This window comes from Calidris pugnax, unplaced genomic scaffold, assembly GCF_001431845.1.
Source record: "Calidris pugnax isolate Ruff unplaced genomic scaffold, ASM143184v1 scaffold32, whole genome shotgun sequence".
NCBI classification, from domain to species: Eukaryota; Metazoa; Chordata; class Aves; order Charadriiformes; family Scolopacidae; genus Calidris; species Calidris pugnax.
This window is the reverse complement of record NW_015090783.1, coordinates 6,479,819-6,495,894: the sequence shown is the minus strand read 5'-3', so window position 1 is coordinate 6,495,894 and position 16,076 is coordinate 6,479,819.

The following is a 16,076-nucleotide window of genomic DNA, read 5'->3' as shown; positions in this document are numbered from 1 at the left end:
CAGAGATGTGGAATAAATGTACACTGTTGATTCTTTGATATAATTAACATTGTTTGTCTCAGCATCAGTAAAAACAGGCTTTTGCCTGCTAGCAAAATTTTTGGCTATGCACACTATTGTTTACTTGAATGAAAGGCTAAAGAGCTAACTGGAGCTTTTTTCTGTTGTGAAAATTTCAGATATTGTGAAAGCATATCAGTTTATGAACAAACCTTGCAAATCGACATATACAAAGCATATCTCTTAAAAAACAATAAACAAACTTGCAGAAAACCAAACCTGATCTAATTGTTTTCTTCCAACATCTCTCAGATACTTTCAACAAAGCACACAACTGTCATTCAACATACACTTACAGAAGTCTTTTTAAAGTGTTATGAAAACGTATCAATGTACCTACATCCACTATTGCATATTTACATGGCTTCTTGGAAACCTTAGCCCTGAATAAATAAATACTTAAAAATGCCTCATTTTGGCACAAATGCTTCCTGCTGTTTCAGCAGTTACAGGCAGATGAAGCTGTGATCTTGCTGCTAGCAGCTAGCAGGGAGGAACAGAGAGGTGATGCCCACACCAGGTAAGGCGAAGGCTCCAGGGAACTCCGCAGTCTGGCAAATATGTGCTAGAGCAGGAGGGGGTATGTTCTTCTGATTGCTGGAACAAATCCACTAAAAACTGCTCGAGGTGACCCAAATACTCCTCCGTACTCCCTAAACTTGGGAGAACACCTGCATTTGAAACTGTTACATTTTAACTTACTCTCTCTTGATGTTATGGTTTTGTTCCTTTGATAGCTGCTTCCTATTCAAACGTGCAGATTCAGGACTTGAGAAATTAGGGTGAGAAATGGCTCAGTAAAGTCACTGTGAGCTTAGTCAATGGATCAAGTCCTCCCCAATTACTGTAACGCAGCGCTCCAGGTGGAGTTTATTGCCAGTGAGGAACAAGAGCACCAGAGCCTTCCTGTGGTGGCCCCAAAGGGCTGGTTCCCAGGGCTGGCAGCGAAGCTCCAGGGCAAAGCCCTGCCTCAAACCCCATAAATGGGCAGGGTAAGAATCCCAGCAGCACACCTGCAAGTTGCAATGACTGATTGCTCCAGGGCAAAGCCCTGCCTCAAACCCCAGAAATGGGCAGGGTGAGAATCCCAGCAGCACCTGCTGCAAGTTGCAATAACTGATGAGCAGGGAGAAGCAGAGGGTTTTTCTACAGAGGCAGGACCTGCATGGAGAGATATTTTAATATTTGATAATTTGTAAGAGAGAAATACTCAGAGCAGTTTATTGGGACTTTGGAAGTGGCTTTTTTTCTTCTTTAATACAATATTTGAAGTTATCTATAATAAATTTTAAAAAAGAAGGACGACTACCCAGGCCTTATAATAAACCTTGACTTCACTCAACTAAGCAGCTACTAAATCCTCTAGTATTTCCTAACTGGGTAAATACAAAGCACTAACTACTCTCTGTCCCTCACTTCAGCTACCTGATCTGGGAGTTCACCAAGTTTTAGCTTCCTCTCACACAGCCATGAACGAAGTTGCAGGGGGAGTGTATGGCTGGGTGTGTTTATTTTTTTGCATTATTTTTTCGCATTATTTTTTCAAATAGAGGTAGTATTTAAAAACATAACGCCAATAACCCCACTGAGCATCCTCTCACTGATAATTCATTCCAGGCTGAAACAATCTGAGCACGCCACAGCTACAAATTCACAGGACAAAGTGTCTGCTGCTTTAACTGCTCCCCCCAGTTGGTTATTAAAACTTGCAAAAGCTGAGAACACAAAGGTCCCAGGACACTGGCTGCCCACTGGGGCAGCCAGTCTTTATGCGTTTAAACACTCTGCTTTCCACTTCATGCCTCCACCAGCTGCTTTCATTTAGATGCAGGTCACATTCACACAGACTAGAAAGCATCACAAACCCGTACAAATTGCTAACATGGGAATTCAGGTCCTTGAAACTCATGCACTGCAGCCAATGGACAGTCTATTGCTTCTCCAATAAATCTTTAAATAATAATAATACTGCTATTAATAAACAAAGTGCCTTTCTTTTTTAGTACAGGTTCCTATCAGCTAAGATAACTTTGCTATAGATTTCTTAAATTTTTTTATAGATATACTTTTTTTTTTTTTTTAAACACATTGAAAAATCTATTGTGTCCATAAAACACAAAAGTTCAGTGGTCTAAGACGACATGAATTTTCTTGTCAATCCATCGGTCATACGTCATACATGCTCACAACATTTCAGGAGTGGGGGAAGGAAATTTGGGGAAAAGCATCAGTTGAAACTGGTTTCCAATGGCAGATCAGAGAGCACACAGGCAGCAGCAGAGAAACATATGTTTGAACCCGAGCCAAAAATCTGGCTTCCTTAAGAAGTGTAGGATGACAAGCCTCTTGTAGTGGTAATAGCAGGCTGAAAAGTAGGGGTGGAAAAATTCCCCCTGCTCATGCAGAAGGCAAATTCTGCAACATCTACCTAACAGTATTTAATTCAGAACAGCTGGGGTTTGGAGAAAGCCATCAAAATGACCCATTAAAGACAGACAAAAGCTTGACACTTTATGCATTGTCTCTTCACTCACCACCCCTTTATGAGATATTTGGGAAAAGGGTAAATAACATGTCGGTGTCAAAAACCCTAAAGCACTTTGCAGGATGTACACCCCTATGTTACTTGGTTGAGAGCTGATAAATGTCTATACCTTACATTAACATTTCCATGAAATTGGGCATATGAAAATTGATGGTGATCAAAAGTTAATTACAGTGTTTATGTCAAAAATCAAAAGAGCAGAATGGTGACCTTTTCTTTTGGGTGTTCCCTTCACTAAACTCGGCTATTTCCAGCAAGTGAGACTCCAAGGGAATACACCACTTGCTCTTACCAGCAGGGCTGATGGTCCGGTCTGTTCTATCCACCGTTCACAGCAGACTAATAGTATCAGCCTAGAGCTGAAAAATACTGCTATGACAGCAGTCCCTCTGTTGCCACCAACAGAAGTTCCAGGTGCACCCAAGTACTAGAGAATTGCATAGTCACAAAGATAATAAAAAAAAATATCCCAGGCCAAAAATACCCCCCCCCAAAAAACCCAGAAAAACCCAGATGCAAGTTCCAATGTTTCAGATGGCAGCAACTACAATTCCCCATCTGCAGAGGGCCAACACAAACTTTGGCTGAGGCCATGTCCCAAGTCTGTAGCCTTAGTAAAAGCTACTGCTTTGCTTTTTTTTCCTGCTGCATGCCCTCCTCCTCCTTGAAATAGATTATGCTGATTAACAGTTTTGTGCCATTTGATGAAAAGATGCTCTAGAAACTGGCTGTCATAGCTGTTAATACAGCAGCAAATACCATATTTATGGAGTACAAGTGAGCAGAAAGACATCTGCTTGCTTGACTTCAGTAGGTACAAGTGGCTCATTCTTCAGGCCACGCTTGCTTTCTCTGCTTGAGCGTTCACTGCCTGAACTGCCTTGTCTCGGATGGTTGAATCCAATCCGTTTCCTTTTTGCATATCAAAGAGTTGGTTTTAGGCGGATTGCAGGCCATGCACAGAGGCTGCTGTCCAAGGCTTGTGAGATGCTCCTTTGCACCTGCACACAGCTTATGAACTTCAGTTCCGCTACCACAACTGAACAGAAATAATTTCTATATTCCAGTTCTTTTAGCTGCTCACCAGCTTTTGTACCACTCCCCCATTCACCAAATACTCGAAGGGACTGCAGACTAAAAATAGTCACAGTTCTTTTAAGAAAAATTAGCGGATTACAGCCACCACTCCAGTCCTGAATTCAGTAACAGATGTCATAGATTAAGACCCTTAAAAAAACCCCACTGAAAGCCCGGAACAAGAAGCTTCTCAGGTGGGAGGAGGTGTCCTGAGGAGAACACACTGCTCTCTGTGCGAAGGATGATGGAGCAAGGGGAAGAGCTGCCTCACAAGCTGCCAGGAGTCTGCTTCCCCGCTTGCACGCTCCTGTGTCATCAGCCTGACCCACCTCCAACACCGAGACACGCTTTGTTAAATACGAACACGGTATCACCCCACTATTACCTGGAAGCTGCTGCTTTGTGTTCCTTGAAGAACAAGCAGCATTGATCGTTATCTACATTTCAAGATTGCCCCAGAAGCAGACAAATTCTCCAGAGAGAAAGATTCTGTTTTCATGTTGGCACTCGTGGAAGTAAACAAGCAAACAGAGAGAAATGCAGAATTTGTATTATTTCTAGACAGCAAAGCTTTCCAAAGTGTCAGCAGTTCTGTTTTCGTAGGCTGTTTTGAAGAAAGAAAGAAAAAAAAAAAAAAAGGGCAAGCAAGCCTTAACATGTTTCTTCTTGGTCTCAGTAAAACACACATGCAAAAGGAGATCAGAACTAAGCTTGTCATTGGTGTTCCTCCATCCAAAAGGTGACCAGACTGAAGCCTGAAAATTAAGTCTTCATAAAGTAGCATTTTCCAAACCTGCCAATTCCCACTACTTCAAAATGACAGCAGCTTTGACAATGAAAATGCTATTCTGCTCTCCGAGTAGGCAGAGCTACTGCCAAGATCTGAGAGAGACCTTCTTTCTTAAATTAAAACTGTTTAGGTTCCTCGCTGTTTGTCTGGAACCTGAAGAGAATGCAAAGAGAACACGGGTGAGGAGTAACAGCACTACTTTTTACTAGGATAATTTTTTCTTTTTTTTTTTTTTCTCCTGACATTAAGGAAATAGCTCTAGGTGCAAAATACATATGGACTGATTACTAAAGGGTCCACCTGCCCAAGATCAGTGCAAGGCAAGCTAATTTACTCCTAATTGTTTGGGTGTGTTTATCCTTTTTAAACACTGTGACATTTCATCTGAATTTCAGCCTGCAAAGCTAATGTGCACGCTCAACTGCTGAATAATCCATGGATTTAAATGTCCCTAAATACACAGTAAAAAGATGGATTACCCATTAGGATAAAATAATATACACAAGCCCCTAAATACATATGTACACTGTAATACACATTTTAAATAGTCTCTGTGTGTGAATTTAAATGATAATATGCATGCTAAAAAGTTTCAAAAGACATCTTTACAAAGCAGCCATTACCACTGTGTAAATAATACATCATTTAAAATAAATTCTCTGAACTCCCACGAAAGGTTCTCCTTTGGTCAACATAAAAAGAATAAAAGAAACGAACACATATATAAAATACAAATGGTATTATGGGTTGCACGTGTGAGGAGAGGGGATTATTTAGCTCCTAACACAGCCTTTTTTGTACTCCTTTTGCCCAAAAATCTTGCAAAAAATAAAGGGCCCTATGGATTAATAAAGCAATAATTTACAGTCTTACTGTGACCTCTTGCCAATTTTCCAGTGGGCAGCATAAGAATATTCACATACATCCCACTCTACAGCACACACAGACTTGCTTTTCTTAATCAACTTTCATGGCCTCTTGATAATTATCCACAGATTCTAGACCAGAAAGGCTAAAACTTTCCTTCCAGACATTGATACCGCACTGCATGGAAGAAACAGAATCTGTACCACTGCCTGGAAAAAACAGAAACCAGTGCTTTGGAGGAGGCGAGCTCTGATCAAGGCGGCTTGGGAAGGTGTGATGGTGGAGAGACCAGGTTCAGGAGGATGATACAGCTACGCAAAACTGGAAAGTCTTAAACATGAATGATCAGGTTTTACAGCTTTTTAAACTCCAATTTTCAATACAGTCTGTTTGGCACACACGGTTTTGGCAAGTCTAAGTTTGATGTAATACACTAGAATTTGCTAGTGAAACTTACGTTACTGAGCAACAAGGTGCTTTATAATGATACTGCAAGATACACAACCCAATTCACACACGGATCCCAGAGAGTTTTTACAACTAAATTCACCAGCATACTTAAAGGCTGTACAACTAATCCACAGCAAAGGCCCAAAGGAACCAGGCACTTAGTTTCTAAATTACTTCTTATGATGTTTCTCTGCTGAAAAGCACACATGCTGGTAACTGTCCCTAGCACATTTGTGTTGGAAGGCACACCTTCATATGCTAATTTCCACACACATATTGAGCACAATGATACGCCATCAAGTACACCAATATGACAAAATCATAGCTCTGCACCGAATACCTGCAGGAAAGGGAAAATCCACTTTCATTCACTCTGCAGTGCGTGGCTGAAATAATTTCAATCACAAGAGGCGACAGACATCGGAACGCAGTTACTGACAAACAGCTCTGCGCCACTGAAATGGGTTCCCTTTTGGTGTTTTGTATCATGACATGTACCAAAGCCCTTCTCTCCCACACAGCCCAGTCCTTCCCTCTTCTTCCAAATAGACAAGAAAAAAAAAAATCAGGTTTCTCCCTTTCAGGGACAGGAAAACAGCGCCCTGGGGGAAAGAAATAGACAGAGCTGTTTGAACATGATCCTGGATCCTGCCCAGCTCTCGCATCAGAGGAACTTGTGCAGGGTTCAGAACTTCAGGACTGGCCCCAGGATCCCAACAAAACCCCAACCAGAAGTGGCATGTGCTTTTCAAGTCAAGATGTCACTTGCCTGGACACGTGCCTGTGCCAGCTGTTCCTGCTGAAAGCTTAAGCCTGCAAGCGTTTTGCTTCATTTTCCTGGCTGCTCTCAAGTTAGTTTTTGATTCTGCCTTTCCAGAAGTGGTTTAAAGAATAAAACCAATAAAAACACACAGGAGCTGGTGTACCTTCCTCCAAGTGAAGCTAAAGAGCGAAGGCACAAACTCTTTATTCTAAGCAGTCCCCATCACAATCTGCACACTACAATTCTCAAGATAGATGCCAAATCCTGCTTATGCAGTGTCACTCCAGCCTGTGCCCTGCACCCTCTGCTTGCTGTCAACACCCGCATCTCCCACTCCCTCTTCCACTCTCTCAGAATTTACTCCTATTTCCCATGGGTTTACAGTGGAAGCAAGGAATCTGCACCCACCCCAGCGTCAAGATTAATTGCCAAGTGCTCCCCAAAGGGCTCCAGCACCCGAGAGCAGGGTGGGGAGACAGCAGAACCCAGCCCACTGATCAAGGTCCTATTTACACGGCTAACCAAGGATGCTCCACATGCTGCCCAGGCAAGACAGATTCAGTTAAACCACATATTAATATATTTTGGCCTAATAATTAGCAATTGATTATTTTTATTTATTTTTTTTTAAGTTGGCCTAGCTTCATTCCTCAGCCAGAGGAAGCCTTGTGTTCTCAAAAGGCAATTTAGGAAGAAAAAACAACAAAAAACACATGCAAAGGCCCAGTGAATTTGGAGCGTGGCAATAGGAAAAATTGATGCATAGCGTCTGCTCAGCAAATTACTTTCCACATGACATTTCCCCCTCGCCCCTCCCTGAAGACTCCCTTTCAGTTGGCTGCTCTTTGGGTTCCTGGAGAAGCCAGGAACCCCGTTCAAGGACCTGGTCCCCGCTGTACTCTCCACCACACGGCCAGGATGACGCAGCCGTCTGGGCTTCTGCAGCCAGCCCTCCGACCCGGGGGACAGAGCCATGCGCTACTTTTAGTGATAAAAAGCACGTATTTACATCCCTGAGCAAACTCTTTAAAAGAATATATTCGCCCACGCAGTGCTGCTGAGAGGCACGCAAGAAAGCGATTTTAAGAGCACTTTAAACTGGAATGTAGACATATCAAAGGTGAGCTCGGGTTTTAGATTCAATAAGCTCCACTCTTTGCTCTTGACAGTTTGGCCTGAAACAATCCCAGGCAATTCCTCTAAGCCAAGCCCCATTACTTTATGACACCTCGCTTCAAACTGATTAAGATTGAGGAAACTCCAAGCTTCACTTAGGGCTCATTCCAGAGGGCAACAGTCAGCTTCTGAAGACAGTATTTTTCTGGGCTTTGGTTTAGAGCCGTTTCCCAAGTTCTTTATTAGCACACGCTTGAGGAGGGGGGGCGGGGGGTGAAGCACCCTCATCATCTTTGGTGTTTTGGGAAAGAGCTGCTCACCCAGGCTGAGCAGAAGGGCTGTGCTACTGGCTGAAGACAGCACAAGGTCTCTGCATCTCACAAGACGGATTTTGCACTTTTGTCAGCGCCAGTATTAGCATGGAAAAAGTGAAACCTTCCTTAGGAGTGAAAGGGCAAATGCACAATAAACAATTACACATGAGATTAAAAAGAGTAAAAGGAAAACCAGATGTCTTAAACCTTCACCTACGTTAGGTCACGAGCTTCAGCAATATTTTTTCCGCTTCAAACCAACTTAACTTTCTTTATAAGTGAAATTATAATATTCATCATTGACATCCTGAATACTAACACATGTGTATTAACACTGTGATACCTCAAAATACAGAAGTTAGTTCTTTTGGTAAAGAGACATTCCCCAGGAAATTCATATTTTAATCAGGTTTTATTTTCTTTCTCTTGTTATTACTCAAATGTAATAACAAAATTGTGTGATTTAACAACAAAAAAAAGAACAGCAACAAAAATTTGGTAAATGAACTGAAAAAAAAATCATTAAGGGGATTTCTAAATCCCTGTTTAATGAAGCATAATAGATTGGGTTGTGTCTGTTCTTGGTTTTTCTTGCAAGGTAAGAATGAGTTTTGTTTTTTACAGTTTTCCTATTGTTTCTATAACTTCTAATACAGCAAAGCTTTGCACAGAAAATTCAGACTCCTGCAGCATTCAAATTACTGCTAAACCTGACTAAAACCTGAAGTGCATGTGCCTCGCTCCCTCTGGCTGTGTCCCTCCAGGACAAGTCCGACTCTGCCTGCCCAGCAGCCTCCCAGGAGGTGGGTGAGGACAGCGGGGTGACCTCTCTGAGCCCTCTCTCAGAGACTGGCTACTGCTGCTTCTCAAGAAACCCTGAAAAATGCTTTATTCCCCCCCTCTACCTTAGCACAGTCCTTCAATTAATGTCTTCGCAGGCAGGTTAAAAGAACAGTTATCTGAAGACATCACACACATCAGAGTAATTCTGCAAGGGGGAAGAACAGCCTCACAGCTAAAAGACCTTAGCAAATGTCATACGGCCCCTCCTGAAATTGCTTTGGTCCTGAAATTTCTAATGTCCCACATTAAGAAATGATGGGACAGGGACGTTGCCCACTGTCACACATCCTTCTACAAGCATAATATTTAAATTTTTTTTAAAATACTTTATTATATATTTTTATTATGCAAAACTCAAGACAGTTTCTGCAGCCAGAACTGGTGAGTTGATAAAATTAATAAATCCTAAATAGGCTGAATTTCCAGCTCACAAGAACAAAATCATGATACTTATATTTTCCATGAAGACAGGAATTTGCCATCTTTCCTTTCCAACAATTTTTACTTTTGTTCAGCGTTGGAAAAAGTCTCACTCCTACTGTCAGTCTTAGGCACCAAAAATTAACTCGCTGGTTTTGCTTTCTTGCTGCAACCATTTCAATAAATGTGTCCCTCTTTGGAGCTGGGAAGCGCATAAGAAACTCGCTTGATTCAAAGCTTGTCTTATGCTGCTTTTCTTTATCCCTAGAGTAACGTATTGGTTTTTTTAAGCAAAGCAAACAGCAAGGACTTAGTAGAATACAATTTCTTTTGTTTTATTGCTCCATTAATTTTATTTATGTTCAAATATGTTGCTTTATCAATTTGGTATGAGGGAGAGAGATGCATCAGGGGGAAGAAACATGATTGTACTTCAAAATGAGGTATTGGGCAGAAGAGGAGCAGGAGATGACTGAACCACCTAAGACGATCAGTCATATTAATACAACGCAGTTTTGATAGGTAGCAATTACAGGGTAATAGATAGTCCAAGCATTATTCAGAAGTCTACTGCAACCATACGTTTAGAACTGTGCCTTTACGTTTCTTCATGCAATATACGTGCACGATGTCATTATTTAAGAAGAGAAAAAAAATAATTCTTAGCAGTACATTTTGATTTTTCTAGTCTATGTCTCTTAAGTCTCCCAATGCAGAAAAAATGACCAGTTTCGCTCGATCTCTTTCTTTATAGTGCTATTTTTGATCACTCAACTGTGCCTTGGTCAGCAAAGCAATAAATATTCTTAAGGAATTGTAACAATAACACCTCAACAAAACCTAATTAAACACTAACTGAAAAAAAGTCCAGAATGAAACACGCTCTTGCTAACTGAACCCACTACACCTCTGGGTTAACATGCTGCCATAGAGTTTTTCCATATGTGATACAAAGCACAGGGGTTTTTTTAAAGCAGCATCCTTGACAGCATGAATCGGATATAAAAGAAGAAAAAGCAAAGCACCTAGCTACAAGAAATGAATGATGATGGAGACCCTGCAAAAGGCCTTTCCTAATGACAAGATATTACTGCACAGGTTAATGAAAACCAAATACCAATTTAACATGCTAACCTTTGAGCAAATTGAGTTCAACTAATCAAGAGCCCTCCAAAAGGGTATTTTGAACTAAGAGAAAAGACTGGAAAAATCATTTACATAAGATAGCTGGTAATGGTGCATTTAATGGCATTGGTGATAGGGAATTATACTAAGGAAATGAACACATCATGTATGACCTATTCCCTAAAGCATTTAGCAGGATGTCTCCAAAGAGTCAAATTCTACCCATTGGTAGTGAAGCACGATTCCCGTTAACAACCAAGGCAGTAACTGACTCTTCCCCAGGACACCCCTCCCACAGAATTTTAAACAGAAATAATATCTACCACCCAAACTCAGACTGGACAACTTCATTGCATAAAGGGCTCGCTACATCAATTTTGATGGCTAAAGGACAGCTCGCCTCTGGATCAGATCAGGCATTTCCCCCTCTGAACTCCTCTGGCAGAGAATAATATTTATTACCCAGGATCCGCTATTTCTTTATGGACTCGGTAGGAGGACGTGACACTGATCTCCAAGTACCTCTGCCTGAAGACTACTGGATAAATGAATCCTCACACACTTCTTTTTTAAGGCAGCGCAATTCTTAGAAATTTATCCAGGCAGCTAAACGAAAAGTGGTATTACCCCATGTAAGAAAAAATTCTAACCCGTAAAGGTGAAAAGACGCAACTGGCTTTCCAGCCCTGATGTGCATGCACAGGAATGGCACTGAGGTTCTTCCTCTGTTGTTTTCCTCACTCCCCCACCAAATCCTGTAGCCCCCCCAAAACAGGTCTGAAAGTCTGCTTTCCACCACCAGCTCCATGTACTGAACATTACTGGAAACAATTCCGCAGTCCCCAGCTAAACACCACACCTGTGATTTATCACTTACCACTCGCACCGTGGCAACTGCGACCTACATACCCTTGTTTGTCAAGCAAAACAGCATCAAATTGCATGGTTGGGAATGCGTCCAGCATCTCGTAACAGCTCCAGGTCTTAATAGATGCAAGATGTTAATATTACAATAAAATTGGAGCACATCATCTTGAGGAAATACATTTTTAAAGAATATTAAGCTCTATGATATATTATTTTTGATAATATCAAGTAAAGCAGCCCTTACACCAGCCTTTTTGAAGAGGACAGAGGAGCAGGCGTTTCTCCTCTGAAGATTTCTAATGTAGCAGGGAATAGCTGGCAACTAACAAATGCTTGCTTTGGCAAAGCGTCCAATGCTGCTGGTTAGTGGATTTGCTAATATTTTCAAACTCCTTAAAAATGACCTAACACACCCGTCACCTCTGCCTTTACTCGTACATCAGTGTTTTCTTCAAACACTCTCAATTTTGCCAGATAACTAACTGCCCAGTGGAAAGACGAGATTGTCACCTAAATGAAAATTCAAACAACATAATTACCGGAAATAACGTGTACAAATATAAGGGATGCAACTGTAATTAAGCACATTTACCAAAACAATACCTGCAACAAAAGCATTTCAGATACTCCTCCCAAGAGGCATGATGACCATGCTTTCAGTGGCACTCCTGGCTAGAGGTGCACTCACTACATTTTAAGCCTTTAATAAATTGGATTTTATTTTTTTTAAAAAAAAGTCATCTGCTGACTTTCGCTTTTGAGCAGTACCGAACTATTTTAACAGCCACCTAATGGATGCACTTTAGGGCTTTCTTGAATTAAAGAAAGATAGCCAGAAAAGAGTCATCAAAAAACCATGCTAGTCACAGGTACATTAAACTACTTAGATCTCCTACTTATGTTTCAATATATCACGCTGTAATTTTATGAGTCAGATACCCTCCTCCCTTTCAGTTCAGCTAAAGTTTAAGTAGCGTGATCCTTGCTGGCTGCACTGAAAGCACTAACCTAAGATTTTTGGCTAACAGCTGCCCTTCAACCCTTTCATTCTTCTCTTCATTACTCATTCCTGTTTCACTGTCTGAACAATAAGAAACACATTATGAATCTAAGGTTTTCCGGCACTGGGAACCCTTACATTCATTTGAAAAAAAGATCCCATGGAAATGTGCCTACAGTTAATAAAAGATCCAAACCTTTTGTGATTCTATACCTTGTAGTTAAGGGATTCCATAATTAGAACATAATTACTCAGCCATATAATGTGTCAAATTATGGAGAATGATTATTTGTTAAACTACAGATAAAGAGAAGGATGAATAAATCTGGAGCCACAGATAAAACCAATTAAATGAAAGTCCTTTCTTCCCTTTAGCATTCTCCTAACACTTTGGAGACCATCTCTGTATCCAGTACTAGCTTACATGCACAATTGATAAAACTTTTACACTATATACATAGCATAAATCCCAGTAGTAAATAATTCAGTACAAGAAATGGCTGCAAAGAGGGACAGCTGGTGCTGACAACGCTATCAGCGTCTTTGCTACTACATGACATACAGTCCGTTATGAGTGGAGTAAGATTATGGAAAAGACAACACAAATTCCAGGTTAAGCTTGGAGTTGTTAAGGGATTTCACTTATTACTTGAATAAAAGCCAGCATCCTTTAAAGTAGTATTCAAAATGAAACTACCTGTCTTGAAAATAGACTGAGAAGGTCTTTACATCCAAATTCAAAGCACGCTGACAGAATACCTAAAACACGCAGAGAAAGATGACGCTCCTTTATGTTTGCTCTAAATCCTAAAACTTAGTTATTGCAAAGAATATAATTTGACTAACCAATTCAGTCAAACCTACCCTACAATATATAGAAGGGTACACCAGAGGGTAGGAACCCACCTGGGCAACCTTGGTGCCCTGCCAAGCGGGCAGCCCTGCTGGAGTCAGTACCTCAGGCACCTCCTGGCCCAGCACATCAGCAGCTTTTCCCAAAAACAGCTGCCTGCCCTCAAAGTTACAACAGGCCCCAGCAGAGTGATGACATACAGGAAAGCTCAGCAGAAACAATAAGGAATGATAAGAACAAAAGCTTTAAAAACAGTCCCAGAGGAAGCACTTACTTCAAATTAAAAGCCACGCACGGTCTCTCTGGCACATGGATTAAATCATCACCCGTACGTCGTTCTGCTTTTCCAATTCATGGATTTCACCCCATAAAAGACCCTTCCCACATGTATATGTAGAGTTTTTATTGCACTATCTTGCAAGTGCATCTTGTGGGGTTTTTTTCTACTCCCCAAAGCTCATGAAATCACAAAAAGAAACCATTGGTTTTGCTACTTGGATCATGCCACACGCAATGCTTTTCTTCACCCCCGAGAGCACCGAGTCACCGGGAGTTCTTGCAACTGCAAACAAAACCAGAGCTCAGGTCACCTGCCTTTCTCTGCCCCTTCGTTACACAAGGGCACAATGTCTGTCTCCACACAACCTCAGCAAAGCACAGCCCAGCCCTAAACTGAAGAGTGACCTGTAAGAACGGCATTATTATTCTGCAGGGCATAGATAAAAATCAAGAATTAGGTAAAATACACTGAGAACACAGCTAGTGATAAATTAGGGATCCGCCACCTTAATTAGTACCAGTAATTAGATTCTCTTTCAAATAAACTGAGGTGTAAGAGACACTAATGTCATCTTTTCCTGCACAATACAATATTGACTTTTTTAAACAAAAGAAAGCACACTGTCTGACCAATTCAGAAGATGAATTATAGCCATTTTAGGGGCCCTGAATGTAACATCGTGCCACACTGCTCACATTATGGCGAATTTAAATAAAGATAAATCCAGTCAATGTAATCTTTTAACTGAGGTATGAGATTGGGAATCGATGGAAAAGGGTCCTGGTCTCAGCACCTGAGCCAGACGCCTAATGGCAATATTTATCTAGCTTACAGAAGTGCTGAACAAAACAAAAACATTATGTAAAATATTATGTCTGTAAACTACAAAGTTCCATTAATATCACTGCTCTTAAAGACATTGATTTATCAGTATTTACTTTTTAGATATTATACCAACATTTTAATTTGACAAAACCTACAGCAAACTCACCAAATTTGCATTATCAAAACATTGATCTAACAGTGATACAGAGTTTCAAAAACGTATTCAAAGTGAGTAAATAAGAAGTAACTTGTGCAATGGATGTGGGAACTAGCCCAACAAAAACAAACCCAGAAAACCCCACTGAAAGCAAGGAACCCCACCCTTAAATTACTATCACAGGAATGAAAATCCACTGGTGCCGTACCCATTAGTCACTCCTTTTCCCCCCGGTACCGGTGCGGGTGACTCACAGCCACCTCCTTGACATCCACAGCTGCGGGGCAATCCCCTGCCCAAGGGGTTTGGGGACAGGAGTGGCTTTGTCATTCCTTTCAGACCGCCCACACTGCTGAAGTCACACAGGCAGAGCCTGACAGCTGTACAAAAAGGTGTGTTAAACCTTCATTGCTGGGGAAAATTAAAAGCAATTATTAAAAATGTGAAATCTTAAAGCATTTTTATAATTGCACGCTAAGGAGGCATCTCACTGCTGCTGCGGTGACCATTGTCATCGTTTCACACTTGAGACCCCCAGCAGACCCAGAACCACTAAAGTTCTGCTTCAAAAACACAGATTCTTGTTTTGAAAAAAGAACAGCATCTCCAATAGTTATGAACAGCGTGGGACATTAGAAAGCACTGAATAGCTTTCCAGTTACTTCTAAATGATCTTAGAAAAAAATCCTGTATCCAGGGCTATAAAAATGCACTTCTCACCGTTCTGGTTAGAACATCATCAAAATACCATTTGCCTTTTTATAAGCCCAATTAGCCCCTAGATCCCTCTAACGACTCCCACTTTTTCTGGTCAGTATCAGAAATCGTTACATTTGAAATTGAAGCATTTCAGAAGGAAACCAGAATGGCTGGATTTTTGTATTTATTAATACTGACTAGAGACACCGGTGCCTCCGCAGCACACAGCCATCTAAGATGATCCGTCATCTTTATGCAGAAAGCACGTCTCCACTAAAGGAGAAGTGTACATACGAGCGACTAAATTGCTGCTGAAACTCACATGACGTTTAGATATTTTACTTAATGTGAGAAAAGCCACGCTACAAGCTAAAACAGCTAAATGTCTATTACACAACTCGTGCCATAATATAGTATCAAATTCAACAGCACTGAGCACACCATCCAAGCTTGATTTATTGCAGCTAATTGCTAATTAGGGTTATTTTTGAAGCACTGCTGTTTGCATTGCACCAGATTTGCACTTAGGGAGAAAACAGGATTTACAAGGTCAGAATGAAGTTTAAACATTTGTATACAGACGGCTTCGCTCCCCTCAGTATTGCTGAAAGGTCTCAGCAATCTGAAGACAACAGTATTTACACATGTGATGTTATTAAAACCGGGCACTCCCAACTTTGTACAAAGCAGTTATTAACATGCAAAAATTCAAAGTAGGATTGCAATGGTTACCCAGACAACTTTCTAATTAAATAATGGCAGTAATATCACTATGCTTCCATGTACTACATTAAAAATTGAACAGCGCCTCACTAATAATGCATTGGTCATTTGCATAATCTAAAGATCCTGGCTGCCACTATCAGCTATGGACTATCACATCACTAACGACTAACACGCACACCCCGCATCCCCTCCCATGGCCAGCAATTACAAAGATGAACACATCAGTAATTCATGGGGGCTCCCGTTTCAAGCTCCTGCCTATTAAGACCCATTTAAGCATTGCTGGTAGTAGGATGACC